The sequence below is a fragment of the Melospiza georgiana genome, chromosome 3, assembly GCF_028018845.1.
Source record: "Melospiza georgiana isolate bMelGeo1 chromosome 3, bMelGeo1.pri, whole genome shotgun sequence".
Lineage (NCBI taxonomy): Eukaryota > Metazoa > Chordata > Aves > Passeriformes > Passerellidae > Melospiza > Melospiza georgiana.
The window spans coordinates 86,314,354-86,338,306 of NC_080432.1; the positions used below are offsets into that span (position 1 = coordinate 86,314,354).

Genomic DNA, 23,953 nt, shown 5'->3' on the forward strand with positions numbered 1-23,953 from the left:
TGCCACTAAGGCATATGCAGTAATAGCTTGAGAAACAGTAATTGGGTCAAAGCTTCCTGATACTGGTATCTGTGTGTCCAGTAATTTTCAGCCAGTTACTTTCCTCCCTTCAAGGTGGAATTTCTCACTGAATCCCAAACTGATTTCTACTAAACTCTGGAAGCAAATTAAGCTTTTCTGTGCTGGGATCATGAGTATCAACTACTTTTTAGGGTGTCTCAGGCTTTAGATGTCCAAGTGAAGAAGGTGTAGCTGTTCGTGATCTTCAGTAAGCACTGACTGACCCAGTTGGATGGTTCCAGCCACCCAGAGTCCCAGCCACTGCTGAGTGTTGTCTTGGATCTAGACTGTGCTTTCAAAATATTTCTGCATAGCAATAGGCAGTAACTGAGAGTAACAACCCAGACCCCTCTCTTGGTGTTTCCCATTAAATCATTTCTGGGGGATCATTCACTCTAGATCTAAGCTGGAGTCTCCTACACTAAGTTTGGTCAAATAAGATGAAAAATACTGGAAGCACTATTTGGACTTTCCTCCTGCTATTGTAATCATGTAATTGTGGATGCCCAGATATTTTCCTTTTTACTTGAAGTATTTAATCCTTCAAATCAGAAAAGATTCACCAGAAAAACATTAACTATTACTCTCTTGATAAAATATGGTGAATTACTCAGCATCAAAATTATTCTTTTGTTTAAGGAGAATTTAAAAATTTAAATAACTATTTACAACAAGAAGTTAGATAAAGCAATACTTCCCACAACATGGTTCTTAGTTTGTATTTTTACAAAAGCAGCTGTCCTTTTTTGGATAGGAAAATGATCTATTGGGTTAGCAAATGCAATGTTATATTTTCCAACTTATAACAAACAGAAGCTGTAAAAAGCTTGCTATGCCAAAACAAGCAAGAAGTTTGCTTTTCTCCTCTGCACAGCTTGACATAGCATTTGAAAATCTTGATTATTTTGGTCTTCTAATGCACTGAAGGATGACAAGACCTGGTATTTAATCCTCATTTAGTTTATTGCTTCCATTCCTTCCAAGTACAGAATTCTTACTGAATCAAAATAACTTCATTTATATAAGAAGTATGGTCTTCACTTGGACAGAGCTGCAACTCTGGTGTTTTTCACTCTAATGCAGTGGCTGGCTATCTATAAAAGACATCTCCATATCTGTTTATTACTGTTTCTGTGATTCTCACATATGCAGTGTTGGGGCAGAAACATGAAAGTAGAAACAAGAGTTCTGAAGTGGATTTTTCATTGTCTCTGTTCTCCTGCAACTCATCCTGCTTCCATGGAAGTTGTTTTCAGCTCACATCAATGGAGATCAGATTGTACATCAGCATTGTATTCTGGCTCTGTGCCATCTAGTAAGAGGTGTCTAGGTGAGAGGCCAAAGGCAGGAGCTTAGTGGTCAGTGGATAGGCAGTTCTCAGGGGACATTTTAGGGTGTCTTCTATGCCTGTTAAAATGCTTGGTGCTTGCATGCTTTGAAGAGGGAGCTGAAGCCTCACAGCTTTAGTGCTTCACGTGTGCTTGAAGTTACTTTGGCATGGGAATGAATAAACAGGAGGTGAAGCAGATAGATAAATGTGTTTAGTAGTAAATTGTCCCCTAGTGCCTAATAAATTCAGGTTAAAAAGGAAAAAAATAATCCATGCTCCTTTCCTCTCTGAAAAACCTTTGGAAAGCAGTAGAGTCAGCACTGAAACAAGCCAGTGCATTTTGTGAAGTAGTGGTGTCCAGAGTGCTTTGAGCAGCAGAGCTCCAGCCTAAATTGAATCATGTGTTTGGCATAATCTTACAGGTTTTTTGCTTTCTGGATGAGGATGAAACTGCTCCAGTAGCACAGGCCTCCATATGCTGTCAGCATGCTTCATTTGGTAACAACTTCTCCTGGGCCAGAAGGCTGTGAATTGGATTTGGCCCAGCACTGCTGCTGTGCTGCTGAACCACCCAGTATCCAGTTAAATATCAGGCCTTGGGGGTAAAATGCTAAGCTAGGGCATTTTTTTTTCTGGTTTTGTATTGCTGGTGTCCATCCAGGTGGAAGCTCATCATGTCTGGTTCCTTTTGCCTGGAGGAGACATCCCAGTGGTGCTGATTGTCTGCCTCGCTTTCAGGGCTGTGTCTGAGCTGCTCTTTGATGTCAGGGGGGCAAACTCGCTTGCCAGTTCAGCTCCCCATCTTCTGTGGGCATTAATGATGATCTACAAACATTATGTTTCTTGTTGTATGGTTGTTTTGCCTCAAAGCTTTCTCTCTGTGTTAGCAGGGTGATTCTAGGACTCTTACTCTTAACAGGATTTTGCTCCTCTTAACAAGAGGAGGACTTGGGGTTTTGCTCTTTTTCCAAACCAGGAACATGTCAAAAACAATAGATATTTCTGATTAAGTTTTCATCTTTTAACGTGCCTCCTCCTTTATATTTTTTTTTTTTTACCCCAGAAACCAGGTTCTTCCTGGAGTAAAAGGTGCTCAATATTAACTTATATTTGTGGGATGCAGTGGTGTTGAAATTCATTGAAGCATGTTTTCTTCTCTTCACCCTCTGCCTTTCTTGATAGTTTGGAGTACTGATATTCCAGTGTATTGTCAGCAATTACTCTGCAAGTTTTCCTGGACATTTGTAGAAATCTTTTTAGCCTTGGACAGAATATACAGGTCCTGTAGGAAAAATCACTCCTAATACAGAGTAAGGCTGTCCTTTGATATCAGCTGTGCATAAGGGAATGAATTGTAGTATTCTCACTTTTGTAGCAGTGGCACACTTATAGCTCTATTTCACTCTTCTTAGCACTTTAGGTATGCAGTGACTTGTAAGTCATTGTAAAGCTCTCATAGCATTTTTAAAGGTGTATTTCTTGGGTTTGGGGTTTTTTAAATTTTTTTTTCTCTTGAGCCAAAATCACTATAATATTCCTTTGTTAAAATGTTTTATTTCCCTGAGAAGCAGGAAATCAGATACATAATTAACTTCCCATTGTAGGGACAATATTAGGTATATTGACTTAGCTTTGTCACCACTCTTTGTCACTCTTCTTTAAATCCATAGAGCTCACCATTTGCAGATACATATTTTTAAATCCTTAGTAGGCTACCATGGTGCTTTGGTATTGGAGTTTTTAAAGGTGCAGTATTTTTAAAAAATGTTTTAAAGGATTTTCCTCGTAAATTGCAAAATAATATCATGTGGCTAGTCTCAGTTGCAGGGAGTTCTCCAACTGGCATGCCTTTAGGAATGAAAGAAACACGAGCAATGAATCTGAAAGAGGCTAATACCTCTGAAGGACAAGGCCTGGAAGAGAAGCACAAGGTGGATGAACTATTCACCTGAACTTGATGGTACTGTTGAAAATTCTGCAATGGAAGAAGGTGTGATGTGCCAGTGGTTTGAGGGCAGGTTGGCAGGGAGTGAGGGGAGCTGTGTGCAGCAGGATCCAGATCAGCAGCAGTGCTCAGCCAGGGCTGACTGGGCAGTGTCTGGCTGTGGCTGTACCGTGACATTCTCTGTCCTCTCTGTGAGGTTGGCTGTGTCCAGAATGCTAGTGCCTGCTGGCCTGGGCTGCCTCCTGGGCTGTGATTGGGATGCTTTGGGAGAAGGCAGGTTGTCCCAAGCCAGGGTGTACCAGGGGCTGTTCTGTGCTTGAATTGTTGAACTGAGCTCCTGTGCTCAGGCCCAGGCTGTGAGGGAATTACTCAAAAAATCAATATGGCCCCTCTTCTTCTACCCACAGAGCTTTCTGCCTGCTGCCATCTTTGCTCCACTCTGCCCTCAAGCTACCCTAGGGTTTGGCTTTCTGTAGAGAGGTCAGGCATCCAGTTTGGATGCTTAATCCAGGCAAGACCAAGTTCACATTTCCAGGTATTCTTCTTAAAGCTAGTTTAAAACACATCAGAGTAACTGAATTGGGTTTTGTGTTCTTCCTCTGTGGGTGAAATACAGAGTTCCACTGTTTATATTTTGAAGCCAAGAGCTTTAGCATCCCTCTCCTCCCACTTTGTAGTCAAAACAACTGAATTTAGTACTTGTATTCTGTTCATTCCAAAAAACCTCAGAAGCAGCTGATTAAAATGACTGTGAACCAGCTCCTCTGAACAAAGCAGCAGCAATTCTGCAAAAGAAGCGTGGCTGCCTTGTGAGTTAAATCATGCAGCAGCCCTTTCAGTGCATGCATTTCTTCAGCTGCAATTACCTCCTGAGGTAATATTTGTTCACCACTTTGGGAGAACCCACCTTTTCCTGAGTTTTTTTTCCTGTCTTCATCAGCTCTCTGCAGCCCTTGTAGGAGCCTCTCCTCCACACAGGGTTCCTCCCTTCCGTGCTTTTTCCTTTACCTCCCTAAATCTTTCAGTGACAGCATGTATTTCCCCAGGCATAGGTTTTTCCTGGCAAACTGCACAGAGGTGAGTATTCCCTAGGCAAGAGTTCTTCTGTCTCATCATGGCTCCTGAAGAGTTTCTGTCTTGACTCTGTGCCTTTACTATTGTTTCAGAGGATTTCCTTATGACTTCTCCTCATCCAAATTTGTGCCTCTCCTGAGGAATACAGACACGTGGGTAGGTGGGAGCTTTGCATCTGTTGTGTTTAAACAAAGATACAGCTGAGTCCTGACAATAGTTAGGGAGGGATGGGGCTGGTGAGGGCTGACCTTTTGGGTGTCTTCTGCCAGGGGTTTTCTAAGTCTTTTTGTAGCTGGTTGTTGCTGGGGTCAAGCCCAAGCCCCTCCAGTGCTAGAGGTTTGCTGTTGCTGGGTTAGTTGGTAAGGAGATTATTAAGGCACTCAGTGCTTTTCCTGGCTGCAGATGAAGCAGGTGATGGCTTGGAGCAGCAGATTGGCAGGGAATGAGCAGCCAGGAGCCAGCCCTGGCCTTGCCAGAGCCTGTAGAGCCAGGCAGGCTGCAGGAGGAGAGTGGGTTGGCACACAAGCCAGCAGTTGTTTCTGGGTTGCATCCTACACCTTTGTGTTTCCCAGCCCCTTAGTGGCAGTCAGGCTACAGCTTGACTCCTGAGTTGTTGATCCCAGTGCTCCCTTTCCTCTCCTCTTCCCTGTTGTGGCAGAAGAGCTGAGAACATCCTCAGCCTGCTGGCTTTGGGGAAGAAAAGAGTGGCAACATTTGATCTTGCTTCCTCTGCCAGAACCATTGGGCAGCTGAGAGTGGCTGATGGAGAGGCAGAAATCAGTTTAAGGGGAATCCTGCATTCAGCATCTTTCCAAGTGGTTTTATTGATAGAGTGCCCAGAGCTGTAATAGGTAAGGGCAGTGTACTTGCTGGATTTTCCCCTCCAAGGAAGAAAATTTCTGCAGGCTGGAGTGGTGTTGCAGCACAGCTGCTGTCTGCTGGACAGATGGTCTGGAGCAAACTTGTCAAAATGTGTGTTCAGCTGCTATGCCTTCTGGTCCTTGGCTGGCAGGGTTGTATTGCTGCCACTCCTCAGGCATCCTGCTCCTCAGCCACTCACAAATCCACAGCTGCCCTTTGGGCCAGCCAGGTACGTGTTTGTCTCCCCTCTGAATCCAGTAGGATTTATACACAGCATAAAAACAACTTGTCTGTTTGTCCTGGTCAGCTAAAAGAGAGTGAAGGTGTCCAAACATCAAAGAGTGAAGATACAGGTTATTTTTTTCTTTAACAAAATTCAGATAGTCAAAACAATGAATGGGAAAATAGAGCTTTGTTTTCCTAGCAGTGTCTGTATCTGTGCTCACAGCTGTGAGGCCTTCAGAAATTTAAACAGGCAGATCTCTATTTTCTGTCAGTTGTTGAGTCACAAGCTTAGGTTGCAAGGCATGCTTGACCATCACTTTGCCAAGTGACACAAGTATTTGTCACAATTCCAATCCAGCTGCTGTCAGATTGGCAACTCACCACATCCCAGTAAACAACCCTGTTGGTCTTCTACTGACAAATGAAATTTTTCTGAAAACCAAAGATAATGAGTCTGGTATAGTGTTCTTCTTCATCAAAGAGAGAAGGAGAAAAGGGAGCAAAAATTCTGTATTACCTACCCAGTTAGAGGATAAGCCTGGTCTCAGCCTTTTTTAGGGGCAACCTTGGATTGTTTTAACCGAGTGTCTAGGGAGTAAAGCAGGTTGGCAGGAGTGCTCTCCTTGCAGGAATTCCATCCCTCCAGTTTATCTCCTGAATATTTTTGGTTTTTTCGATGCTTTAAGAGTGGTGTTTCCTATGCAGAGGGCTTTCCTTTCTTTTCTGCCACCAATCCCATCTCCTGGGAACAGCTTCCAATGTGTTTCCTTACTGAAAATCTTACTGTGCCCCCACAAATGGGAGGTTGAGGGAGATTGAAAGAAAACATTGGGAAATGAAACCATGTTTAGCTGCTGGATCTCACAGAATCATCTATATTCATTCTGTTTAAAGTCTTCTGAGTGGCAGAAACCTGTTCTCTTGAGATAACTCTACCAAGGCTTCTTTGGCTCCAAGTGGTGGAACTGAGACCTTTTCCTAGCTGTACTTCCCAGCCAAGGAAATCAAGTTGGATGTGTGAAGAACTTGACCCTCTTCTCTCATGGCTTTTCTTTGGGAGGGCAGACTGAATGGAATTATGCTCAGGAAAACTGAGATTTTTGGGTACTCCTGGGACTTGTAGGTGACATATATTCTATCCATAAGCACTCCTTCAGGAGAGTGTGTTGCACAGGTGGTTGCTGCTCTGTCTGCACCTGGCAGTCAGAAAAAGAACTGTACCTTGGGATCAGAGCTAGGGCACTCACACTGCCAGAGGTATGGGAGTGCATACACAAGCCACAGCTCTAAAGTTGGCTGCTCTGTGTTTTCTTTTCTTTTGGAAATAGTCATTTCCCTGACCTAAGGAAAAGTTGTGAGTCCTCTCTGTGCCAGCATTGTCCTTATCTGCATTCATATTTCCCTGTCTAGTGTTGGATTTTTGGTCCCATGAGATTATGCAGTCATTATTTCCCCAGGTTTTTAAGCAATTGCCTGGCTTAAAGTTCAGTGATGAGTTTCTGTCATGACTGGCTTGAGTGATTCCAGTACATCCACAGCTGGAACATGAGAATCCTCTGGGAAAGAGTTTAAGTAATTATTTTAATGTGCTTCATTTTCTTTCTGATTAGAACACTGAATATACTTTAATGGGTTTTATAAATAGTTAATTTGTGTTTATGCCATCATCCTAAGCCCAAAAGGCTGAAAATAGCTCTCTAGTCTGTGTAGTGTTACAGCTGTGTACCATCCAGTGGTGTTTCCAAGCAGAACACAAATGAGACTTCACCTGGGGTAAAATGCAGCAAGGACTTAATTGCTTCATGCAACACTGCATTGCAGTACCATAAATGAAGAACACTTAATTCAACTGGAAATGCAGAGAGAATTGCACCCATGTAAATGCAAATACCCAGCTTGGAATTTGACCAGATTGCTAAAGTATATTGTCTCCTTTTAATAAAGATTTCACAGGATTTTTAACAGACCTGGTTCATTGTTTACAATGTACTAAAGGAATAAAACTTAATGTGCACTTTTCTATATACAGAACTGTAGAGTGGAATGAAGTGCCATTGCCACTGGCTGGTACCAGCTTTCAAATAACTCCCATGGTCCTCTAAGTGAACTCCTGGCTTTTGGTTTCCCCCTCCTGTTTGGCAGGACGTGCAGGCATTTGTAGCAGAGCTAGGCAGCACTGAAGGTGTGCAGGAGCTGCTGTGAGCATATCCAGCAAGTCCTCACTTAACTGAGAAAGAGAGGAGCAGGAGATCTTTTAGAGAGGCTACAGCATAAATTTGTGACTGCACAGAATCAAAAGTGTCTTTTTTTTTTTTTTTTACTTCTCCTTTGGAAGAGGATTGAACATGATGTAATTGGGCAGATTTAAGCATGTTTTGTTTCATGGACTTTACAATAATAGGATGACTCAAGTCCTTAATTAGAATAAAAAAGCATTACCTCATCGATGAGCCTGCTCCTTTCACCAAGGCAGGGGAAATCTTTAATCAACAGATGCAGGGAACTGCTCATAGATGAGACAGACTGCTAATGAGGGATGGATTCAGAGCTGCCCTACTGCTTTGCTGTGCACTGAAGAAGCTGTCTGTGGGGTGAATGTGGGCTCAGTTTAAGTCGAGATGGGAGACTTGTTTTTCCTTTCATCTGATGCTGTTAGGTTCCTAATTCAGCAGACTTAATAAAACCATTGTTCATTTTCCCCATGGACCTGCTGCAGACATTTCTGTCTTCATTTCAAAGGATCAAAGAATCAGCTTTTGGAAAACCATTTTTGAAAGCAATCTGTAAAACTTTGCCAAAAATGCATGATTTAGCTATATAACTATAGGTTGGTACTAATTAACACACCTGGGGATCACATCTTTTACTGCTGCCCCTTGCAGCATTTGGCCAGGTCTGGTATCATCTGAAGTGTCAATTAAAAAGGAATGGCCCTAAGGACAGATGCATCTGGGACTCAGCAGCTCTTCATTCTGCACTAGAATTTCTTGGGTCACATCACAGTACTTAAAAATTAGATTTCTCCATTATCCCTTTAGTAAAAAGAATAAAACTGATTTTATAGATCTGCCTGGGGAAAACTTTGCCTTTGCACAGAATTATGGCATTCAGATAGTTAATGACATTGTTGTTGAAGCAAAATAAATGCTTTCCATTACCTTCTGTACATTTTGGGTAAGAGTCAAACCCTTTCTTTCCATATTACCTGCTATGCCCAGTCATGTCCAGATCATAGAGGAAGTAAAATTCGTTATCAAAGTGAAATACACAGCTGTGGTAGGTGGTTTGACTGTGGCTAAACTAGTAAATAAAAACAGTCAGGAACTGTAGTGTTGCTTTTGCCAGCTAGAATAAAGTAGCTTCTGTCCAACAGTTGAATCCTTCCACTCCTCAGAGCAAGCTGGCCATGTCCAAAACAGGAAAGGCCCTTAGCTTGTGCTGATCCCTAAACTTTGTGCAGCCATCATTTGGGTAAGCGATAATTGGCCTGGGCCAAATTCATGCTGGAGAGCATGCTAAAAGCTCACAGGGCAGTTACTGTACACCATTATCCCAGCCCATGCACTCACCACATTTATTTGCTGTTGTTGGCCTTTTGTTGCCCTCAGGGCAGCCTGAGGAGTGTGCATGTTTAGGAATGAAGATTGGAGTTGTTGGGGCCCTGTAAGGAGGTGCATGCAGTACTGAGTGTATGCCTGGCACCTGAGGATGCTCCCTGCCATAACCCCCAGCAAGGATGGGTCTGGCTGCTGGCTCCTCTCAGCTGGCACTCTCTTGGGTGGTGGCACAGCTCAGGAGCTAGCCTGGAGCTGGACAGGTGCAGCCTGCCTCTTTGGGGCTGTAACAGAGGTCAGCCCTGTGGGTGTGAGCTGTGGTGTATCACATGGCTTGGAAAAGGTCTTGATTGTGATTTTCACTAGTATAGGTGATTTTCTGAGGTCTGCTCTCTGAACCACAATTTTCTGTAATAACTGCTCTTTATTTGTCACAATACACAAATGGATTGGAGTGGCTTGAATGGAAAACTTCGAAGCTTCTCTGGTCTTTGCTTTATTGCTTTTTGTCTGTAATAGCATCTGAGGTGTACTTGATGGCATCATCAAACACAAAACACTGTCATGCCCTCAAAACCATCTTACAGAATCACTAGGTTGGAAGAGATCTTCAAGATCATTGGCTCCAACCCATGCCCTACACCTCAACTAACCATGGCACTGAGTGCCACATCCAGTCTTTTTTTAAACACATCCAGGGATGGTGACTCCACCACCTCCCTGGGAAGACCATTCCAGAACTTCATAACTCTTTCAGTAAAAACTTTTTCCTAATATCCAACCTCTGTTTCCCTAAATGCAACTTAAAACTGTGTCCTCTTGTTCTGTCAATAAGTGCCTGGAGAAAGAGACCAACCCCACCTGACTACAACCACCTTTCAGGAAGCTGTAGAGTGATACGGTCACCCCTGAGTCTCCTTTTCCCCAGGCTGAACACCCCCACTTGTTCCTCACAGGGTTTGTGTTCCCAGCCCCTCTCGCGCCTCGTTGCCTCCTCTGGACACGTTCGAGTGTCTCAATGTCCTTCCCAAACTGAGGGCACAGAGCTGGACACAGCACTCAAGGTGCGGCCTCACCAGTGCTGGGTACAGGGGAGGGATGAGCTCCCTGCTCCTGATGGCCACACTGCTCCTGATCCAGGCCAGGAGCCATTGGCCTTCTTGGCCACCTGGGCACACTGCTGGCTCATGTTCAGGCGGCTGTCACCAGCACCCCCAGGTCCCTTTCTGCCTGAGCACTGTCCAGCCACACTATCCCCAGACTATAACTTTGGGTTATCATGGCCAAAATGCAGGACTTGGCACTTGTATTTATTAAAGTTGATCCTGTTGGACTCTGCCCATCCATCCAACCTTCCAGGTCTCTCTACAGAGCCCTCCTACCTTCCAACAAATGGACACATGATCCCAGCTTAGTGTCTTCTGCAGATTTACTAATGAAAGACTTAATCCCCTCATCCATGTCATCAATGAAGATATTAAACAGAGCTGGCCCCAGCACAGAGCCCTGAGGGACACCTCTGGTGACTGGCCACCAGCTGGATGCAGCACCATTCACCACCACCCTCTGGCCCGGCCATGCAGCCACTTCCTAACCCAGCACAGAGAGCTCCTGTCCAGGCCGTGGGCTGCAGCTTTTCCAGGAGTGTGCTGTGGGAGACAGTGTCAAAGGCCTTGCTAAAGTCCAGGTACACAACACCAACAGCCCTTCCCATATCCAGCAGACAGGTCTGATGGTCATAAAGGGAGACCAGGTTGGTCAAACACAACCTGTCCCTCCTAAACCCCTGCTGGCTGGGTCTGGTACCTCAGCCATCCTGTAAGTGCTGCGTGATGACACTCAGTATAAACTGTTCCATCACCTTACCAGGCACTGAGGTCAGGCTGACTGGCCTATAATTACCAGGATCCTCCTTCCCACCCTTTCTGTGAACAGGCATCACATTGGGCAGTTTCCAGTTATCTGGAACCTCACCAGTGAGCCAGGACTGCTGGTAAATGATGGAGAGTGGCTTCACAAGCTCATCTGCCAGCTCCCTCATCACCCTGGGATGGATTCCATCTGGTCCCATAGATTTATCAACATCCAAGCAGCTCAGCAGTTCTCTGACTGCCTCCTCCTGGATATTCTGCTTCCTGACACCATCTACCAGCCCAGGAGGACAGCTCTCCTGAGGACAAGCCGTCTTCCCACTAAAAACTGAGGCAAAGAAGGTGTTAAGCACTTCCACCTTCTTTTCATCTGCAGTTACTAAGTTCCCTCCCACATCCAGTAGAGAACAAAGGTTGGTCTCACCCTTCCTTTTGCCATTAATATATTCGTAAAAACATCTTCTGTTATCCTTTACAAAAGTTGCTAAATTAAGTTCAAACTGAGCTTTGACCTCCCTATTTTTTTTCCTACATGCTCTAGCAACTCCCTTAAATACTTCCTGAGAGACCTGAACCTCCTTCCAAAGATGATACACCTTTTTTGTTCCTAAGTTCCTCCAAAACCTCATTGCCCATCCAGACTGGAGATTTGCCTTGTTGACTCATCTTTTGGCAAACAGGGACAGCCTATTCCTGTGCCCTCAAGAGCTCTGTTTTGAAGCTCGTCCACTTTTCCTGAACTGCTTTGTTTTTAAGGGCTGCTTCCCAAGGAACTCTCTGAATAAATCTCCTAAATAGGGTAAAGTCAGCCCTCCAGAAGTCCAATGTGAAAGTCTTATTGATGTTCCTCCTGATTTCACCAAATATCAAGAACTCTTTAATTTCATGATCACTGTGCCCCAAGCAGCCCCCAACCACCACATCTCCCACCAACACATCTCTATTTGCAAACAACAGATCTAACATAGTCCCTCCCCTGGTGGGCTCACTCACGTGAGCTGTGACAAAAAGTCATCCTCCACACACTCTAAGAACTTCCTGGACTGCCTCTTTTCTGCTGTGTTAAGTTCCCAGCAGATGTCTGGTAGGTTAAAGTCACCTACAAGACCAAGGGCTGGTGATCCTGAAACCTTCAGCTGCTTGTAGAATAAGTTGTCCACTTCTTCTTCGTGGTTGGGTGGGTGCTAACAGACTCCCAGTAGGATGTCAGCCTTGTTGGCCTTCCCCTTAATTCTTACCCACAGGCATTCAACATTAGTTTCAATACCCATGGCGTCAAAAGCCTCCCTAATATAAAGGGCCACCCCTCCACCTCTTCTTGCTTTCCTGTCTCTCCTGAAGAACTTGTAGCCATCCAGTGCAGCACTCCAGACATGTGAGTCGTTCCACTACGTTTCCCTGATGGCAACTACATCACAGCTCTGCAGTTGCACCATGGCCTCCAGCTCTTCTCATTTGTTGCCCATGCTGCACACATTGGTATACATGCACTTCAGCTGGGCTGCTGATTTCAGCCCTAACTCACCCCTTACCAGCCTTGGGCCTGCTTCCAGACAGCCCAGCTGCATCCCCCTCTCCCTTCAAACCTAGTTTAAAGCCCTCTCCATGAGTTCCACCTGTTCATGAGCTAAAATCCTTCTGCCCTTAACAGAGAGAAGGGGCCCATCCAGTTCCAGCAGACCAGGTGCTGTAGAAGTGGCCCCATGATCAAAGAACCCAAAATTCTGCTGATGACACCAGCCCTTGGGCCACTTGCTGAGAATGTGGCCTCTCCTATTCATTTCATCATTTTTCTCTGCCACTAAAGGGACTAAGCAAAACACTGTCTGTGCTCCTGCCCTATCAACCACTTGACCCAGTGCCCTAAAGTCCATTTTAATTGCCCTGGCACTCCTCTTTTCAATCTCATCACTGCCAGCCTGGAGGATCAGCAGTGGGTAATAATCAGAGGGCTGAATGAGCCCAGGGAGTCTCTCAGTGATAACCTGTACCTGGGCCCCAGGGTGGCTGCTCTCTGTGGGATGGATCATGGGGCCCTCTGTTCCCCTCAGAAGGGAGTCACCCACCATGATTACCCTTCTTTTCTTTTTAATGTTAGAGGAGGTGATCTGTCTGACAGATGAAGCATAATTGGGAGGCTCACTGGGCAGATCATTTTCTTCTACATCATCTGGCTGACCCTCTAGATTCAGGCCCCCATACTTATTCTGAAGTGGCACCTCAATAGGTGATGGGGGTTGGGAGGAATTTTTATTGCTTCCCTGAGTAGGGACCCATTTCCACTCTCCTGGTGGATGCCAGGTGTCCTCCTATTGCCTGACAGTGGGAGGCATGGGAGTCCTCTGACTCCTGGTGGGCCTCCCTCAAGGATGGAAGGGCAGAACCCCACCAGTCCATTTCCTTTCACTTTCCCTGATACTCCTTAGTCTTTCACCTTCCTCCCTAAGCTTGGCCACCATCAAAAAGAGATTGTTCACCCGTTCACACTGCAGTCAGGCTTCTGTAATGCCCCTTGGTACCACTGATAGCTCAAACACTCTGCACAGGAAGGGGTCTGGACAGATGCATCCTTTTTAGAGGGTTCTGTTTGGCTACAAAAACTTTCACTAATTGCAGTTTTTGATCATGTAAAAGCCATTACTAGCAAAAAAACTCAAAACCAACCAATGAAAACACAACAAACAAACTGCAAACCCCACTAGCAGGAGGAAACCTGCAGCCCTGCCTGTGCAGAGCCCTCTTTCAGTCACCGTGCTGCTGGCCGGAGGAAAGCCGTGCCCTATGCCTCCATGGCTAACTAGAACTCACTACATTATCCAGACCTGTTTGCAGCAGACATCTCGTTTTTCATCTGTGTGATGGGTTCTCTGCTGTCATTGTGTATTAACAGTCTTGTCCTGGAAATTCGTTCCTGAATCATCCTTTTTTCTCCTCTTGGCTATAAGTGACAAAGCCATGGCCCCAGCTGTAATATGGAAAAAAGCAAATGTGTTCTCAAGAGACTCCTGAGGGTTAACCCTCACTTCATCCCTCAGGGGCTGTTACACCAAACCCTGACCTCACTGGAGTTGTTTTTGTTTGTTCAGCGATGCTGCCAAGAGAAAAGGGCAGTGCCACACAATGCAGGATGCTGGAACAGGAAGGAGAAGCACATGGTCTAGAACTGTGCACCAAAGTCTCAGGAGAATTAGTTTCAATTTTTCATTTCAAAGACATCCTGTTTAGGCTGCAGATACCTCACTTCTGGTTTTCCAAACCAGATTTCATTCCTGATGTGTAAAGGGACAATGCTGGCATGTCCTGACATGCAGGAGTGCAATGACACTGAATTCAGAAAGGCTGTGAGGTGTTTTGGGGCTATCCAAATATTGTGGTTTGTTTTCAGTAAACATTGGTTTAGCTACCCTTGGGAGGTGGTGCTGGGGATGTTACCCAGCCCATTGTATCCCTTACTCTCTTGGAAGAGCTTCCTTGGTCTGCCAGTCCTTTTCCAGCTGCTGGCAGCCCAGCACCATTGCTCACAGGAGGGATGCTGCCATGGTGCTGTTCTGTGTTGCTGGTGGATATTATGAAAGATGCTGAGGTGTCCTTAGCCCTATAGCTGAATGGGCAACATGGCAGAGGACAGCAGTCTCCTTTCTGCTCTCTGCTTATCAGTTCTTCCTTGAAGGGGCTGATACCCAGGGCCCCTCACAAAGACCCTTTCTAGAAGGTTGTTGTCATTATTGTGCAAGAGTTCTATTGTCAGTACATTGCAAGGGCTCCATATTGCCAGAGTTTCACACCTCCTTGATGTTTCTTGCAGGCAGCTCCTCCAGGCACTGACTCTTCCTTGTCCTCACAGCAGCCACTGACTCCAGTTCCCCTCAGCCAACCAATCCACTCTTTTATAACACTCTGCTGATTGGCTGCAGCTGCAGCCTGTTAACATCAGGCCTGCTCCTAACCCTTAGTAATTGGCTCACCTGCAACTCTTTGGGGTATAAGATTGCATTTTATACCACCTTTATTTACCCATACTGTATCCCCCTACAGAAGGTGACAGGGACATCAAGCTCCCCTCCATATACAGTCCTGTTGCAGTATCACACCAGCCTTTGCTCCTTCAAACACCCCCGTGTGCCTTTGTTCTGTGCCCAAAGCATGTCATTAGCACCAGTTCAGGCTATGACTTTGCAGAGCTCTAGCACAACCCTCATGTCATTTCAAGCACTTTGAACTTAAAAACAGTTGCAGAATAAACAGTAATTCCAGAATGCCACAGAGAGCAAGGGAAAACCAAAGCCAAGTGTTTCAAAGTATGTATACAGTCCTGCACCAGCCCTCTTGTTCAGCAAGGTAGGTGTGTGTGCTGCCTCCTGTGCTCATGGCACCTCTGCTGTGGAATTCAGTATCAAAATCTTTCCAAAGCCACTCCATCACTGCTCCCCTCAGCTGTGCGTGGAAGAGAAATTATAATGACAGAACTCATGGGGTGAGGTAAGGACAGGGTGAGATTATTCACCAGTGACTGTCGCAGGCAAAACAGGCTCTACTTGGGGAAATGAACTGAATTTATTACCAGACAAATCAGAGCAGGACAATGAGAAATAAAATTGAATTATAAAATGCATTCCCCTCACCCCTCCCATCCTGAACTCAGCTTCACTCCTGCTTTTCTCTGCCTCCCTACCAGCAGTGCAGGGGATGGGGAATGGGGGCTGGGGTCACTTCATCACACGTTGTCTCTGCTGTTCCTTCTCCTCAGGGGGAGGACTCCTCACATTCTTCTCCCTTGGGGGTCACAAGCCCTGCCAGCAAACCTGCTCCAGCATGGGCTCCTCTGTCCATGGGCCACAGGTCCTGCCAGAAGCCTGCTCCAGTGGGGTCTCCACAAGGTCACAGCCTCCTTCTGGCATCCCTCTGATCTGGGTTGGGATCCTCCACAGGCTGCAGGTGGATCTCTGCTCCCCCATGGGCTGCAGGAGCACAGCTGCCTCACCAGGGGCTGCAGGGGAACCTCTGCTCTGGCACTGGAGCCTCTTCTCTGCCTTCTTCACTGCCCTGGGCATCTGCAGGACAGTTTCTCTCTCATTCTCATTCTCTCCTGGCTGCAGTTGCAGAATAGCTTTTCCCCCTTATCTATGCCATCACAGAGGCACTACCACCGTGGCTGATGGCCTTGGCCTTGGCCACTGAGGCATGCCTGTAGGAGCTGGCTGGCATTGGCTCTGTCAGACATGGGGAAGCTTCCAGCAGTTTCTCACAGAAGCCACCCCTGTAGCCCCTGCCTGCTACCAAAACATTGCCATGCAAACCCAGCACAGGTACCAATGTCCCTTCTTGGAAGAGCAAAGGAAGATGAAGAGAGACAGGGTGAGGCCAGGAGCTGGGTGGGCAGCATGAAGGGGCTGGCTGCAGGAAGAAGTCAGCCCTGTGAATCAGCATTTTGACCATATCTGATGTCAAAATGTAACTCTGTGGTGTTCTCTGTCCTTGCTGTGTGGCATGTGAAAGTTCTGCTGTAGCACTTCTGCTTATGGATCCAAATCCTGAAGTGCCCTGGGTCTGTGTTTTCTGTCTGTAATGATCATTCTTCCTCCAACACTGCCATAGCCACTGTAACACGAGGGAGTAAAAGCTCAAAACATTGTGCAGTTATTTGTAATTGCTACTCCCCTGCTCTCATCAGCAGCATTTCAGCACTTTTCCAGCCCTCCCTTTTACTGACAGAGATCAGTGATACAATTTGTGTTCCCACTCTGTGTTCAACCAAAGATCCTCCTTTACCAAACCTCAGGTAATTTCTCACATCTCCAACTTACTAGATGGTACAAGATTCTTCACAGTGTAGAGCTTTAATGTTCTTTGCATGAATTGAGGATTTGTGAGTCAGCAAACTGACCCAAAGGATCAAGTTAGCTCACAGGTGAGTGATCAGTAGCTAAACCTGGCTCACACTTTGAGTGACCAGTAGCTAAGCCTGGAAAGAGCTCTCCTTGGCTGTTGGAGCTCTATGTTTGCTGATTTTTGTCCCCACACAAGCCTGAGATCTCATGTCATCTGGGATATGAGAGCCTGAGATGTTTATCAGCATTTCTACCCACAGTAGATGTTTATCTCATTTCTACCCACATTTCACAGTGGGTAGAAATGTTCCCTGATCAATTTTTCCTGCTGCACTCTTCAGCACAGGAATCTTCAGGGTTTAATACAGCCATCTCAAGGGGCCGGAGCAGATCATCAGGTGGCTGAGCAGGAGTGGGGTCTGCAGGGAGTCACTTGTGTGGATCTACAGGCTCAAGTTGTTGTGTCAAGTGATAATCCTCTGAGGATGTGAGATGCTAGCTGGAGGCCTGAGATCATCTATCTGCCAGCTCTGAAGAGTGCTGTGGGAATACCAAGTGTCCTCTGGCTGGGCTGAGCTCAGAGATTTTTTTTGCCAGTAGGAGGGGAGTGAATTTTGTTAAGATTTTGGAATATTGTCATGGCTGCCAAATAACACCAGCACTGAGTTGGATCACATGGATGAGCAGAGCACTTGTGAAGACTGCTCACGTCTTCTTTCAGTCACGTGCTGTGGCTGCTGGCACTGAGCAGGTTCCAGTGATTCAGTGCCTGGCCCCACTGTGCTCCCCAAAGGGTTTGTGGTGCTTCCCCACTGGAGCCCCCTCCAGCCTGACAGCCAGCTGCTGGCACACTGAGCTCAGTGCCAGCCCCTGGAATTACTGACCTTGCAAAAACTTCTCTGCTGAGGAATCAAGCTAGTTAGCAATAAAATCATAAATAGGAATCCGATTTAAAAAATGTAAGAATTTAGTCGGCTGTTTTTTACTTACAGCAGAAAGCAGCTCCTGGGCAGCTGTCGCTGTAGAGCCTCAGTCTCTGGCTTAGGAGGGAGGGATTGTGTCTGGGGTGCTCCCTAGTGTGACTGTTCCTGCAGTCTGATCTCCAGCAGTGTCTGCAACATCACAAGTGGAATTGCTTCATGCAATAGGTATATCCATGGCCTAGGCAATATTTCACCCAGAGCAATTTTATCTTACCTCTGATTAAAAAAAAAAAAATCATCACAAGAAACCTGTAGGCAGGAAAGCAGTGTTCTCTTTTCATGGAAGCTGTGTTGGTGTCATGATCAGCAGGAGAGGCAGAAGCCAGAGCAACAGCAGTGCCACTTACCTCTGACAATGTCTCACTGTGTCCTTCTCTCTTGTAGCTCCTCTGGAGCCATCTCTGAGTTGTGGTGATAGGTCTGCTTTACCCATGGCACAGCCAGGAGGAAAAAGTGACCTCTGTGAACAGCAAGATGTGGGGGGGGAAGGCAGTGGGGAGCCAGGCTCAGCCCCATTATCCCTCCTGGAGTTGATGCAAATCCTGCTTGGCCTTGCTGGAATCTGCTCACTGCTTTGGTAACTGGAGCTTCTCCTGAGCTCTTTAGATGTGCTGTGGCAGGTATGTCAGACAAAGTGTTACACTCGAGGTTTTCTGTAGGCTGGGGGTTGGTCTGTGCAGGTACCAAGCAAGGAAAAGGAAAGGTACCCTTCAGACTGAGTTTTATGTGGAGTGTCTGGGATTAGAGGCCATGTGGGATCTCAGCACCTCAGGACTGATGTGCAGAGTGACCGAGACCACCCTTGGGGGGCTCGGGAGTCCTGGAATGTTGCCAGAAGTGTCTGGTGGCAGGACTTTGATCCTACACGAGAGACGACACCTGTATGAGGATGGGAGGATTTCACTGGGGTGAATGGTGAAGGGATAAGTTAATTAGTGTGAAACACAGGGTTTAAGATTTCTGTACAGGGGGGTCTAAAGAAGTAAGATGGAGGAATTGGGGGGTGTCCTGTTCTTCTTCTTCTTCTTCTTCTTGGCCTCCATCTTCTGTGGTGATGGTGGCACTTTGGGATTGGTTATTACTAAAAGTGCACTGGTTAATAAGGGTAAAAAGTATTGGGGGAAAATGATAAATATTGTATATGTAATTTTGAGTATAAAGATAGGTGACCGCCCCGGGGGCTCTCAGTGTGCTCATGGCTGGCTTGCTGTGCAGAACTCTGTTGGGCCGAGATAAAATCTTTTAGATAAACAATTAATAAACACCGAGACTGAGAAAAGATCTGAAGCCTCTTCTCATCCTTTGAAGCGCGGGCTGTCCAAGGCCACCCCGGGCCTTTCCAGATCACCTAAACAGCTGGGAAACCGACAAGCCCAGAAGTTTTTTATGCAAACATCCTCTATCCTATTTGAAGCTTTTCTGTTCACAGACAGAAAAATTAAGAGTTGAGTCTGCAGTCTGGGCTCTTGTGCCCCCTATGCTGTAGGATGTGATGAGGAGGGAATTCAGGTGAGGCAGCAGCAAAGTGGAAATTACCTCCTCCTGAGGAGCACAGTGTGAGTCCGGGGGCTGGACTGCATTCTATTGTGAGGAGGTAAAGATTAAACAACCCCAAATTAAAACTTTATTAAGAAGATGTAGCAGTTGCAAACAGGCTGCCTGTCCTTGGAAGCAAACAGTTGCTGATGAGACCTTGCCAAGGCCTGTAGTGAGATGACACTTTATAAAACTTCAGGTGTTAAGCTGAAAAGGCATAGGTTTAGGTGAGATATAAGCACAATAAAGGTGGTGAGACACTGGCCCAGAGAAGCTGTGGATGCCCCACCCCTGGAAATGTGCAAGGCCAGGTTGGATGGGGCTCTGAGCAGCCTGATGGCATGTATCCATGTACACTGCAGGGGAGTTGGAATAGGTGATGTTAATGTCCCTTCCAACCCAAACCATTTTGTGACTCAGCTGTTCCATGAGGTGTGAGTGCCCAACACATCTGAAAATGAGGTATCAGGTATTCACATGTTCAGTGCTTTTTCAGAGAACAGATCTAACAAGAAGCTACAGTAGTGTGTTCATGTCAGGAGGGGAGCAGGTTTCACCATTTCAGTGTAGAAGAAACATCACCTCTCCAAAATGGTTGCTATTTGCATTTGTCACTTATAGCTGCTACTTGTAAGAATTCTCAACATGACATTGCATACTTTTAGTACCTTTAACTCCTTTTTTGTGAGACCTTCTTTTTAAGTGTTTGCTCCCAAATCTGTTGAGAGTGTGGCAGAAAACATGCTTACTAGCAAGTTTTTTTCACACGCTGTTTCAGCTGGGGTGACTTGGATTGTGAAGCTTCTCAGGATGTTTGTGAAGAATGTCTCATAAAGGGATGATGTTGGGAGGTTGATTTCATTACAGTGGTCAAATTTTAATTCTTGTGGCAGATTTTATTGCTGAGGTATACTGCATATAGACATCACTTTACAGGCAACACAGTACTTACTCAAGAATTTGTTCGTTTTGGAGCCACAGACCTGCAGCAATCATTAATTAATGTAAGAGAATGGATTTTTTTTTTCTAAGAGTGCAATTTTTATAGGGTTGAAAGAAAGTTTCCTGAGAAGTAGCTCCTGAAATGTAACTGTTCCTGAAAGTAACTCCTTTAGCTTTAATTTTACCTGAAAGGAAATAAACCAAGGGATAATGTCTTGCAGAATTTTTTAAGTGCAAACTGTTCTCCCTCATTTTATTTCCTGATGAAGCTTTGTTTCTTCAGAAGGATTTTGCATTTCTTTAAGATTTGACATGACTTTCGCCTTTTATTGAAAATTGACTAGTAAATGTTGTTTATTTTTAGGGACTAGCAGTTACAGCTAGTTATCATTTGTGATCAGCTTCAGCCTCTCCCCTTTCTCTTGTTTTGGCTGCTGTTACCTCTGCTTAGTTCTATCTTTTTTTTTTTTCCCCTTTCCTTTTCTCATCTGCATTTTCCCACTTTCTGAGTAAAGTTTCTTGTTTTTCCTTCAGTTACTGCCTGGGGTCTTTTTCAGAAGTGTAATTTGACCAATGATAATAATCTTTAGGGTTAAAGCAGAAAAAGAAGAGTCCAGAACAGAGGTCTGGAGAGTAAGAGGTACATGATGTGAAGAAGGGAGTTCAAGAAGACAAGGAGGCCTTATTGTCAGTCTGGAGGGTAAGGCAGCACTGCAGATTCTGCAGGTGGAGCAGGAAAATGTCTGATACTGGCCAAAAACATTGGGAAAATGAGGAGGAGGGATGAAAAGGGGGAAAAGGATGGAATTGGGCAGAAATTGTAAAGGCTGGACATAAGGGAAAAAAAGGTGCACCAGAAGAGGGAAGCAGAGCAAAAATCAATGCTTCTCTCCTTTTATCAATTTAAAATCAAGTTCTGCCAGACATACAGATAGAGAATCAAGGGCATGATAAAAGCTGATGTGCACCAAGCCCTGATTCCCTCCTCATCATCATTTTTGCCTTGTAGCTCTTTTACTCATTCATAGACAGACATAATATTCTCGTGTCCTTGTCTTGCCAAAGAGTGTTGTGGTTTTATCCCCTCTTGCTTGTGGCATCTGAGTGTCCGAGTTAATGCAGAGATAGCTCAGGATCTCCACAGAGAAGCAGATTCCTGCAGTGGTGCAGTGAGATCACTGTCTGCAGGATCCAGAGGAGAGAAACTTCCCTTGTCCTGCTCCTGCTTTAGAAAGAATTGGTGGGAACTTTCAGGATTGCTATGTCACACTTGGGGTAAGATACCATTATTAATCAAGGCTGTAGGTTGATGAAAAGAAGATAACATGACTCTGAACAGATTTTAGTAATGAATGCTCTTTTAATTACCAACTGGTTATATCTGATAATCTGCCTTTCTATAATTTTACTGAGCATCAAGGCAATGCTCACTGGGCCATGCTTATGTTTGACTTTTTAAACTTTTCTGATTTCTAAAATAGCTTTATTTTTAGCTCTGTGTAACTTCCTTGGAGTTCTACGCTGTGTTGAGTAATTAGATCCAGGGTGCAGAAAATGCCTGACCAATTTTTTCCAAAACATCTTAGTTCATGTTATCTGGTATTGCATATCTGAAAATGTTCATCATTAGCATGAGTATTAGGATAATAAAAATTTCACTGCTGTCAGAAACCCTGGAAGTACCATTTTGCTGCTTTGCAGATGAAACCCAAAATACTAATGAGTATTTTTGGCTTTTTCACATCATTATTGACAACTTTATTATGCTTCTCTTGTTCTGGACCACTGTGGTTTAATTTAGTCATGATTATGTTTTGAAACTTTTCTTTTGTTGTTCCTTAACTTGTTTCAGCAAGTCTTACACTCTTTAGTCTAGAAAATCAGAGGAAAATTATAAAGAAATTTCCTTTATGGTAATTTTCCTTCTTTGCAATCTAGTCTCTAACCCTAGTTCCCTTGCCAGGCTTATGAGTGCTCAAGTGTTTTATTAGTTATTTAGTTGAAAACATTTTAGGAAATGTTTCTCTATTATGATTATTGCTAATGAGCTGTGTTCTAAACAAAAGTTGTCCATCTGTGGTCTTCTCATCTGCTTTCAAATTACATTGGAAAAGGATATAATCAGAAAACTTGAGGACAGATTATAAACACAGCTTGCCTTTGTATAGGAAGAACAGATACTCTTGAGTTCTGAGCCCTTCAGAAAAATCTTTCCACACAAGCAGGTCCCTGGATGGGAGCTGAACTTGAAAACCTGTTCCTTCAGGATTTCTTTCCATCTGTTGCTCTGCTGGAACAATAATCCAAGGCTGACCTCATCTCAGAGCAGCAGCAGACAAACTTTGCAACTGGATACTCTTGTTCCAAATGATATCTAATTGCAGATTTATTCCATCAATTACACATTATCTTACTTTGAGTCATGCCAAAGCCATTTAAAATCCTGTAAATTAGCATGATGTCCACAAAAAAAAGATTGCTGTGTGAGATACAGTATCCCTGCAGCCAGCACTTGTGGTGGCAGCTTAATGCTTAGGAGTGAGGCTGTGTGAGCTGATGGGCTTTGAGTTTCTATTGGGCATCCCTTGGCCAGAGCAATTGAGAATGACCCCTTTTGTCCTGTCTGTTATTATCAGGCAGCTCTGGAAAACGAGCACTGTTGAGTGAAAAGAAAGCAGCAGATGACATTTTGTTTTCTGCACAAACTAGTGTATAGGATCTTTGTTTTTCAGACGTGGTTTTCAAGAAGATGTGCAAATATTGCTGCTATTCTGGCTGTAGCTCTTTTGTTCAAGCCTGAACATAGATCTGTGGGAAGTGAGGATATCCATTTATATTAGTGAGCTCTTCCCTTGTAAAATTCCATGGATGCCTAATGTAGAAGTATTTATATTCTGAATAAGCCTTTTTTTTAATATTACTGTAGCACTCCTTTTCTGAAGCATAATTTTACTTCTGTAAAAAATACATGATGATATTTTCAGAATAATAACACCTGCAGACTTTTGCCTGTGTGCTGAGATTACTCGTGCTCTTGATTACAACTCTCACTGTTTTAATCCAGCAGTGAGCACAGGGCAGGGACTCCTCTGTATAGAGCACAGTGGACATACTGTGATTTAAACCAGTGTCACCCAGCATTGGATCTGCAGTTCCAGTGTTTCACAAACAGCTGTCACACACAGGTCTGGAAATCTTCTGAGTTTGAAGTGTCTTAGTCATCCTCATTGCTGTTTTCCGCAGCTGACCAGAAAGCTCTTGTGCATTGCTGCTGTGCCAGGGAGACCTGGAGGCTGCCAGATGAGTGACCTACATTGTGTCAGTAAACAGTAGCAGGAGAACTGTGCTCACAAAGTGAGTGGGGTTTGAAAGTGTCTGCATACAGGGTTTTGTTGACATTTTCATGGGTGATTTGAGGATCACATGGGAGGCAGGATTCTCAGCTGGACTTCCAAGTGTTCCAACAGCCTGACTAGGTGGATTCATGTACTCTAATTTCATGTACTCTAATCATCCAGTTTTGATCCATGTCAGTTAGAAGGCCAGTCTTTATGTACAGTCACTTAGCAGGCTCCTTTTTAGAGAAGGAGACAGGAGTGTTATTTGAGTTATTCTCATAGTGTAGACATCAGTAGGCTCAACTGGGTAAATAGTTTCTGCTGAACAAAGGATCACGTCATCTTTAGGGCTGGTTTGGTTTTTGTTAAGGTTTAAAAGTCACTAGAGTGATGCTCCAAAAGTTCA

The 23,953-nt window shown here is 44.8% G+C and overlaps 1 protein-coding gene across 1 annotated transcript in view; it reads left to right on the forward strand.

Moving 5' to 3' along the window:
* The window catches only part of HS1BP3 (HCLS1 binding protein 3), a 57,512-nt gene that overhangs the window by 19,131 nt on the left and 14,428 nt on the right, over positions 1 to 23,953 (forward strand). The window lies entirely within an intron of this gene.